Here is a 9,366-nt window from a genome sequence, read left to right on the forward strand (position 1 = left end):
AAAAGCAAGTAGAAAAAGCCAATAACTCTTTAAACCAAAAGGCAAGGGTAAAAAGGATCTAAGGCTTTGAGCATTAATGGATAGGAGGGCCCACAGGAATAAAATCCTGGCCTAAGCGGCTAAATCAAGCTGTCCCTAACCATGTGCTTGTGACGTGAAGGTGTCAAGTGAAAAGCTTGAAACTGAGCGGTTAAAGTCGTAGTCCAAAGCAAAAAGAGTGTGCTTAAGAGCTCTGGGCACCTCTAACTGGGGACTTTAGCAAAGCTGAGTCACAATCTGAAAAGGTTCACCCAGTTATGTGTCTGTGGCATTTATATATCCGGTGGTAATACTGGAAAACAAAATGCTTAGGGTCACGGACAAGACTCATAAAGTAGATGTGTTCAAGAATCAACATACTAAACTAAGAATCAATAACACTATCTAAATTCTAAGTTCCTATGGATGCCAATCATTCTGAACTTCAAAGGATAAAGTGAGATGCCAAATCTGTTCAGAAGCAAACAGGCTATAAGTTCTGCTCATCTAATTGGAACTAAGTTCATTGATAAGTTTGAAATTCATTGTATATTCTCTTCTTTTTATCCTATTTTGTTTTTAGTTGCTTGGGGACAAGCAACAATTTAAGTTTGGTGTTGTGATGAGCGGATAATTTATACCCTTTTTGGCATTGTTTTTATATAGTTTTTAGTATGTTTTAGTTACTTTTTATTATATTTTTATTAGTTTTTATGCAAAAATCACATTTCTAGACTTTACTATGAGTTTGTGTGTTTTTCTGTGATTTCAGGTATTTTCTGGCTGAAATTGAGGGACCTGAGCAAAAATCTGATTCAGAGGCTAAAAAAGGACTACAGATGCTGTTGGATTCTGACACTACTGCACTCGAAGTGGATTTTCTGGAGTTACAGAAGCCCAATTGGCGCGCTCTCAATTGCGTTGGAAAGTATACATCCTGGGCTTTCCATCAATATATAATAGTCCATACTTTGCTCAATATTTGATGGCCCAAACTGGCGTTCAAAGACATCCTAAAACATCTTGGCGTAAAACGCCGAAACTGGCACCAGAATTGGAGCTAAATGCCCAAAGTGGCACCAAAGCTGGCGTTTAACTCCAGGAACAGCCTAAGCACGAAAAAGCTTCAATGCTCAGCCCAAGCACACACCAAGTGGGCCCCGGAAGTGGATTTCTGCACTATCTGCACTTAGTTACTCATTTTCTGTAAACCCTAGGTTACTAGTTTAGTATAAAAACTACTTTTAGAGATTTATTTTATATCATCTTTTGGAATCATATGTTCCTGTATTGATCATTGTTCACGTTTGGGGGCTGGCCATTCGGCCATGCCTAGACTTTTTTCACTTATATATTTTCTACGGTGGAGTTTCTACATCCCATAGATTAAGGTGTGGAGCTCTGCTGTTCTTCATGAATTAATGCAATTACTACTGTTTTCTATTCAATTCACGCCTACTTCTTCTCCAAGATATACTCTCGTACTTAATTCAGTTAAGTTAGAATGAAGAGGTGACCCGTGACAATTACCCAATCTTTGTTACTCGCTTAGCCAAGATCGCATGCCTGACAACCACAAAGCGATCTACATGATGTTCAACGTAGTCATTGGACGACAGGTGGAGTATATTCTCTTGGATATCTAATACACGGACCGAGTCTGTGAGATTAGTATCTTCGTGGTATAGGCTAGAATTATTGGTAGCATTCCTGGGATCTGGAAAGTCTAAACCTTGTCTGTGGTATTCCGAGTATGATCCGGGAGGGGATGACTGTAAAGAGCTTCAAACCTGCGAATGTTGGGCGCAAGTGACAGTGTGCAAAAGGATCAATGGATCTTATTCCGACGCTAGCGGGAACTGACAGATGATTAGCCATGCGGTAGCTGTACCTGCTATTTTTTATCCGAGATGAGAAATCCGACAGTTGATTAGCCGTGCAGAAACCGTAGAGGACCATTTTCACTGAGAGGATCCTACAGCTTGCCATGGAAGGAAGTAACGCATGTTTGGAAGGAGGCAATAGGAAAGCAGAGATTCATAAGCAACAAAGCATCTCCAGACGCTTATCTGAAATTCCCACCAGTGAATTACATAAGTAACTTTATCTTATTTTCTGTTTTATTTATCTTTTAATTATTAAAACCTCATAACCATTTGAATCCGCCTGACTGAGATTTACAAGGATGACCATAACTTGCTTCAAGCCGACAATCTCCGTGGGATCGACCCTTACTCTTGGACGATCCAGTGCACTTGCTGGTCAATTACACGGAGTTGTGAAGAAAAGTGTGAAGATCACGATTCCGTGTACCAACACTCTTTTTGCTTTGGATCACGACTTTTACCACTCAATCTCAAGCTTTTCACTTGGACCTTCATGACACAAGCACATGGTTAGGGACAGCTTGATTTAGCTGCTTAGGCCAGGTTTTTATTCCTTTGGGCCCTCCTATCCATTAATGCTCAAAGCCTTGGATCCTTTTTACCCTTGCCTTTTAGTTTAAAGGGTTATTGGCTTTTTACTCTTGCCTTTTGGTTTAAAGAGCTATTGGCTTTTTTTGCTTGCTTTTTCTTTTTCTTTATTTTTTGCCATTTTTTTCCCGCAAGCTTTGTGTTTCTCACTACTTTTTCTTGCTTCAAGAATCAATTTTATGATTTTTCAGATTATCAATAACATTTCTCTTTTTTCATTATTCTTTCAAGAGCCAACAATTTTAACATTCATAAACTTCACTATAAAAAATATGCAATGTTCAAGCATTCATTCAGAAAACAAAAAGTATTGCCACCACATCAAAATAATTAAACTATTTTCAAGATAGAATTCAAAATTCATATACTTCTTTTTCTTTTTCAGAAAACATTTTTCATTTAAGAAAGGTGAAAGATTCATGGAAAATTCATAGCTTTAATACATAGACACTAAACACTAATGATCATGTAATGAAGACACAAACATAGTCAAAACATAAAGCATAAAAACCGAAAATAGAAAAGAAAATAAACAAGGAGATTAAAGAACAGGTCCACCTTAGTGATAGTGGCTTCTTCTTCCTCTTGAAGAACCAATGGAGTTCTTGAGCTCCTCTATGTCTCTTCCTTGCCTTTGTTGCTCCTCTCTCATGGCCTTTTGGTCCTCTCTGATTTCATGGAGGATGATGGAGTGCTCTTGGTGCTCCACTCTTAGTTGCTCCATGTTGGAACTTAATTCTCCTAAAGAGGTATTGAGTTCCTCCCAATAGTTGTGTGGAGGGAAATGCATCCCTTGAGGCATCTCAGGGATTTCTTGATGAGGGACTTCCTCATGCTCTTGTTGAGGTCCATGAGTGGGCTCTCTTGTTTGCTCCATCCTCTTTCTAGTGATGGACTTTTGAGATGAATCTCTCCATCTCCCATGACTCGAAGTTGGAATCAACTACCTTCCCTTTCCTCTTCCTAGAGGTTTCTCCGGCCTTAGGTGCCATTAATGGTTATGAAAAAACAAAAAGCAGAGCTTTTTTCCACACCAAACTTAAAAGGTTTGCTCGTCCTCGAGCAAAAGAAGAAAGGAAGGATTAGAGGAAGAAGAGATTGAGGAGATGGAGGTGTGTGAATGGTTCAGCCAAGGGGGGTTTTCGGTGGTTATGATGTGTGAAAATAAAGGAGTGATGAGGGGCTTATATATGAGTGGAGTGGAGAGGAAATTATTGTAATAAGGGTTGGGTTTGAAAGGGAGATGGTTTGAATTTGAATGGGTGGGGGTAGGTGGGTTGTATGATGGTTTTGGAGGAGAAATAGAGGTGATTGGTGGAGGTTATTTTGGGGAAGAGTGTTATAGAAAGGTGTGAAAATGAGAGAAAAAGAGTTGGGGTAGGTGGAAATCCTATGGGATCCACAGATCCTGAGATGTCAAGGAATTCTGCTCTCTGCACCTTTCTAGCGTTTAAACGCCCCTGGACAGCCTTTTCTGGCATTTAAACGCCAGTCTGCTGCCTTTCCTGGCGTTTAACGCCAGCCAGACACCCTTTTCTGGCGTTAAATGCCAGTCTGTCTGCCAATTTTGGCGTTTAACGCCTAGAATGCTGCCAGACTGGGCGTTAAACACCCATTCTGCTATCCTTACTGGCGTTTAAATGCCAGTAAGCCTGTCCTCCAGGGTGTGCTATTTTTTATGCTATTTTTGATTCCAGTTTAATTCTGCAGCTGTTTTTGTGACTCCACATGATCATCAACCTAAAGAAAACATAACATGGCAATGAAAAACAAATGTTTATAAAAAATAAATATAATTAAATAAAATTGGGTTGCCTCCCAATAAGTGCTTCTTTAATGTTAATAGCTTGACAGTGAGCTCTTAGAGAGCTTCATAGAGACTCAGAGCTTAATGGTGGCCTCCCAACACCAAACTTAGAAGTTGAGTGTGGGGGCTCTGTTTGACTCTGTATTGAGAGAAGATTTTCATGCTTCTTTTCCATGGTTACAGGGGACGATCCTTGAGCTTTAAACACAAGGTAGTCCTCATGCAATTGCAGGACCAACTCTCCTCTGTCCACATCAATCACAGCTCTTGCTGTGGCTAGGAAGGGCCTTCCAAGGATGATGCATTCATCCTCATCCTTCCCAGTGTCTAGGATTATGAAGTCAGTAGGGATGTAAAGGTCTTCAACCTTCACTAAGACATCCTCTACAAGTCCATAAGCCTGTTTCATTGATTTATCTACCATCTCTAGTGAGATTCTTGCAGCTTGTACCTCAAATATCCCCAGTTTCTCCATTACAGAGAGTGGTATGAGGTTAATACTTGAACCAAGGTCACACAGAGCCTTCTCAAAGGTCATGGTGCCTATGGTGCAAGGAATTAAGAACCTTCCGGGATCCGGTTTCTTTTGAGGTAATTTCTACTGAACCAAGGTATTCAGTTCCTTAATGAGCAATGGAGGTCCATCCTCCCAAGTCTCATTACCAAATAGCTTGGCATTCAGTTTCATGATTGCTCTAAGATACCGAGCAACTTTCTCTTTAACAAGATCTTCATCCTCATCAGAGGAAGAATTTTCATCAGATCTCATAAACTGCTGCATTAAGTTCCATGGAATCTCTATGGTTTCTATATAAGCCTCAGATTCCTTTGGTTCCTCAATAGAAAACTCTTTATTGGTCAGTGGACCTCCAGCAAGGTCTTCCTCACTGGAAATCACTGCCTTTTTACTCTCTCTAGGTTCGGCCACTTTGAATATAGTTATAAACTTGCACTCTCTTTTGGGATTCTCTTCTGTACTGCTTGGAAGAGTACTAGGAGGAGTTTCAGTAACTCTTTTACTCAGCTAACCCACTTGTGCCTCCAGATTTCTAATGGAGGACCTTGTTTCAGTCATGAAACTGTGAGTGGTCTTAGTTAGATCAAAGACTATGGTTGCTAAGTCAGAGAGGCTCTGTCTAGAATTCTCTGTCTGCTACTGAGACGATGATAGAAAAGGTTTGCTATTGCCAAACCAAATTCTCCCACCATTATTATTGTTGAAGCCTTGTTGAGGCTCCTGTTGATCCTTCCATGAGAAATTTGGATGATTTCTTCATGAAGGATTATAGGTGTTTCCATAGGATTCTCCCATGTAATTCACCTCTTCCATTGTAGGATTCTCAGGGTCATAAGCTTCTCCTTTAGAGGAGGCTTCTTTAGTACTGCCAGATGCAGCTTGCAATCCAGTCAGATTCTGAGAAATCATATTGACTTGTTGAGTCAATATTTTGTTTTGAGCTAATATGGCATTCAGAGTATCAATCTCAAGAACTCCTTTCTTTTGAGTCATCCCATTATTCACAAGATTTCTTTCAGAAGTGTACATGAACTGGTTATTTGCAACCATCTCAATGAGTTCCTGGGCTTCTGCAGGTGTTTTCTTCAGATGAAGAGATCTACCAGCAGAGTGGTCCAATGACATCTTGGACAATTCAGACAGACCATCATAGAATATACCTAAGATGCTCCATTCTGAAAGCATGTCGGAAGGGCACCTTCTGATCAATTGCTTGTATCTTTACCAAGCTTCATAGAGGGATTCACCTTCCTTCTGTCTGAAGGTTTAGACTTCTACTCTAAGCTTGCTCATCTTTTGAGGTGGAAAGAATTTGGCCAATAAAGTATTAACCAACTTTTTCCAAGAGTTTAGGCTTTCTCTAGGTTGTGAGTTCAACCATATTCTAGCTCTGTCTCTTACAGAAAAGGGGAAAAGCATAAGTCTGTAGACCTCGGGATCAACCCCATTGGTCTTAATAGTATCACAGATATGCAAGAATTTAGCTAAGAACTGATGAGGATCTTCCAGTGGAAATCCATAAAACTTGCAATTCTGCTGCATTAGAGAAACTAATTGAGGCTTAAGCTCAAAGTTGTTTGCTCCAATGGCAGGAATTGAGATGCTTCTTCCATAGAAGTTGGAAGTTGGTGCAATAAAGTCACCAAGCATCTTTCTTGCATCTCTAGCATTGTTGTTGGGTTCGGCTGCCATGTCTACTTCTTTTTCAAAATTTTCTGTAAGGTCCTCTCTAGAGTGTTGTGCTTTAGCTTCTCTTAGCTTCCTCTTCAGAGTCCTTTCAGGTTCAGGATCAGCTTTAACAAAAATGTTCTTATCCTTGTTTCTGCTCATATGAAAAAGAAGAGAACAAAGAGAGAATGGGAATCCTCTATGTCACAGTATAGAGATTCCTTTATGTGAGTTTAAGAATAGAAGAATAGAAGAATGAGAAGAGAGAGGAGATGAGTAATTCGAACAGAGAGAAGAGAGGGGTTCAAATTATAAGTAGAAGAGAAGTGTTAGTAATTAAATAAAATAAATAGAAAGAGATGAGAGAGAGAAGAAATTCGAATACTAAGAGAGAAGAGAAGTGTTAGTAAATAAATAAAATAAATAGAAAGAGATGAGAGAGAAAGTATTCGAAATTTTTTTAAGTAAAATAAAGAAAAATATTTTTGTTTTTATTTTAATTATTTAGTTAGTGTTCGAAAATATGAAAAAGAAATACAAGAAAATTAAAAACTAAAACAATTAGTTAATTAAAAAGATTTTTGAAAAAGTGGTTAGTGATTTTCGAAAATTAGAAGTGGAAAAGTAGTTAGGTGGTTTTGAAAAAGATAAGAAATAGTAAACTTTTTAAAATTAAAACAAACAAGTCAAGTAGTTAGTTGAAAAAGATTTGAAAATAAATTTTGAAAAGATAAGAAGTAAGAAAAAGATTTTGAAATTAAAATTTTAAAAAGATATGATTGAAATTTATTTTGAAAAAAAATTAGAAAAGAAATTAAAAAGATTTAATTTTTAAAATTAAAGTTGATGACTTGACTAACAAGAAACTAAAAGATATGATTCTAGAATTTAAAGATTGAACCTTTCTTAACAAGAAAGAAAGAAACTTAAAATTTTTGAATTAAAAAACATTAATTGTTAGCAAGGATTTTCAAAAATATGAAATAAAATTAAGAAAAAGATTTTGAAAAATTAGTTTTAAAATTTTCGAAAACATTAAAAGAAAAATGAAAAAGATTTTGAAAAATTTTAAGGATGAAATTCGAAAATCATAAAAAATTGAAAAAGAATTGATTTTGAAAAAGATTTGAAAAGATAAAGTTTTTAAATTGAAATTTTGACTTGACTAACAAGAAACAACTAAATTTTAAAAAATTTTGACCAAGTCAACTCAAAATTTCGAAAATTATGAAAAGAATAAGGAAAAGATATTTTTTTACTTTTGAATTTTTAATGAGGAGAGAGAAAAACAACAAAATAAAACAAAACATAAAAATTTAAGATAAAAACAAATAATGCATGCAAGAACACTTTGAATATCAAGATGAATACCAAGAACACTTTGAAGATCATGATGAACATCAAGAACATATTTTTGAAAATTTTTAAGAAAAGAAAGACATACAAGACACCAAACTTAATAACTTTTGTACTAGGGACACTAACAATTCGAAAATGTACAAGAAAAACAAGAAAAGACACAAAACAAGAAAAATTAAAGATCAAACAAGGAAAATCATCAAGAATAACTTGAAGATCAAAGAAGAACACAATGCATGAATTTTCGAAAATCTAAGAACAATTAAAAACATGCAGTTGACACCAAACTTAAAATTTGACACTAGACTCAAACAAGAAACACAAAATTTTTTTTGGTTTTATGATTTTATTAATTTTTTTTGAAATATTTTTTAAAAACTTTTTGAAAAGAAAATAAAGGTTGAAACAAGAAAGAAGGTTACCTAATCTAAGCAACAAGATGAACCGTCAGTTGTCCAAACTCGAACAATCCCCAGCAACGGCGCCAAAAACTTGGTGCACGGAATTGTGATCACACTTTTCACAACTCCGGTATAACTAACCAGCAAGTGCACTGGATCGTCCAAGTAATAAAACCTTACGCGAGTAAGGGTCGATCCCACGGAGATTGCCGGCTTAAAGCAAGCTATGGTCATCCTGTAAATCTTAGTCAAGCGGATTCAATTGGTTATGAGTTTTGATAATTGAAAGATAAATAAAACGTAAATTAAAATAAAGATACTTATGTAATTCATTGGTGGAAATTTCAGATAAGCGTTTGGAGATGCTTTGTTGCTTTTGAACCTCTGCTTTCCTATTGTCTTCATCCAATCATTCGTGCTCCCTTCCATAGCAAGCTGTATGTTGGTGGATCACCGTTGTCAATGGCTACCATCTGTCCTCTCAATGAAAATGGTGCAGGTACAGTTTCTGTACGGCTAATTAACTGTTGGATCTCTCGTCTCGGATGAAAAATACCAGGCACAGCTACCGCACGGCTAATCATCTGTCGGTTCTCACTTGTGTCGGAATAGAATCTCTCTATCATTTTTCACACTGTCACTGCGCCCAACATTCGTGAGTTTGAAGCTCGTCACTGTCATCCCGTCCCAGATCCTACTCGGAATACCACAGACAAGGTTTAGACTTTCCGGATCTCAGGAATGCTGCCAATTGGTTCTAGCCTCTACCACGAAGGTTCTAATCTCACAGATTCGAATGCTCTATTGTCAGGAGAGGCAAGTAAAATCCGTGGATCAGAGACCCAAGAGACTATACTCTGGCTTTCGTCCAATGACAACGTTGAACATCATGTAGACCGCTTGTGGTTGTCAGGCACGCGGATCTTGGCTAAGCGAGTAACGAAGATAGTGGGTGATTGTCACGGGTCACCCCTTCATTCTGACTTAACTGAATTAAGTACAAGAGTATATTTTGGAGAAGAAGTAAGCGTGAATTGAAAGAGAAACAATAGTACTTGCATTAATTCATGAAGAACAGTAGAGCTCCGCAACTGGCTCATTTCCTAGAAGCACTCAAGAAGC

At 37.4% G+C, this 9,366-nt stretch overlaps 1 non-coding gene across 1 annotated transcript; it reads left to right on the forward strand.

Moving 5' to 3' along the window:
* Positions 1 to 5,995: 5,995 nt before the first annotated feature.
* LOC112780942 (small nucleolar RNA R71) lies at positions 5,996 to 6,103 on the forward strand. Its single transcript, XR_003191748.1, has one exon. It is a non-coding gene; the product is annotated as a small nucleolar RNA R71 (small nucleolar RNA).
* Positions 6,104 to 9,366: the final 3,263 nt, after the last annotated feature.

The sequence above is a fragment of the Arachis hypogaea genome, chromosome 19 (genome assembly GCF_003086295.3).
Source record: "Arachis hypogaea cultivar Tifrunner chromosome 19, arahy.Tifrunner.gnm2.J5K5, whole genome shotgun sequence".
Lineage (NCBI taxonomy): Eukaryota > Viridiplantae > Streptophyta > Magnoliopsida > Fabales > Fabaceae > Arachis > Arachis hypogaea.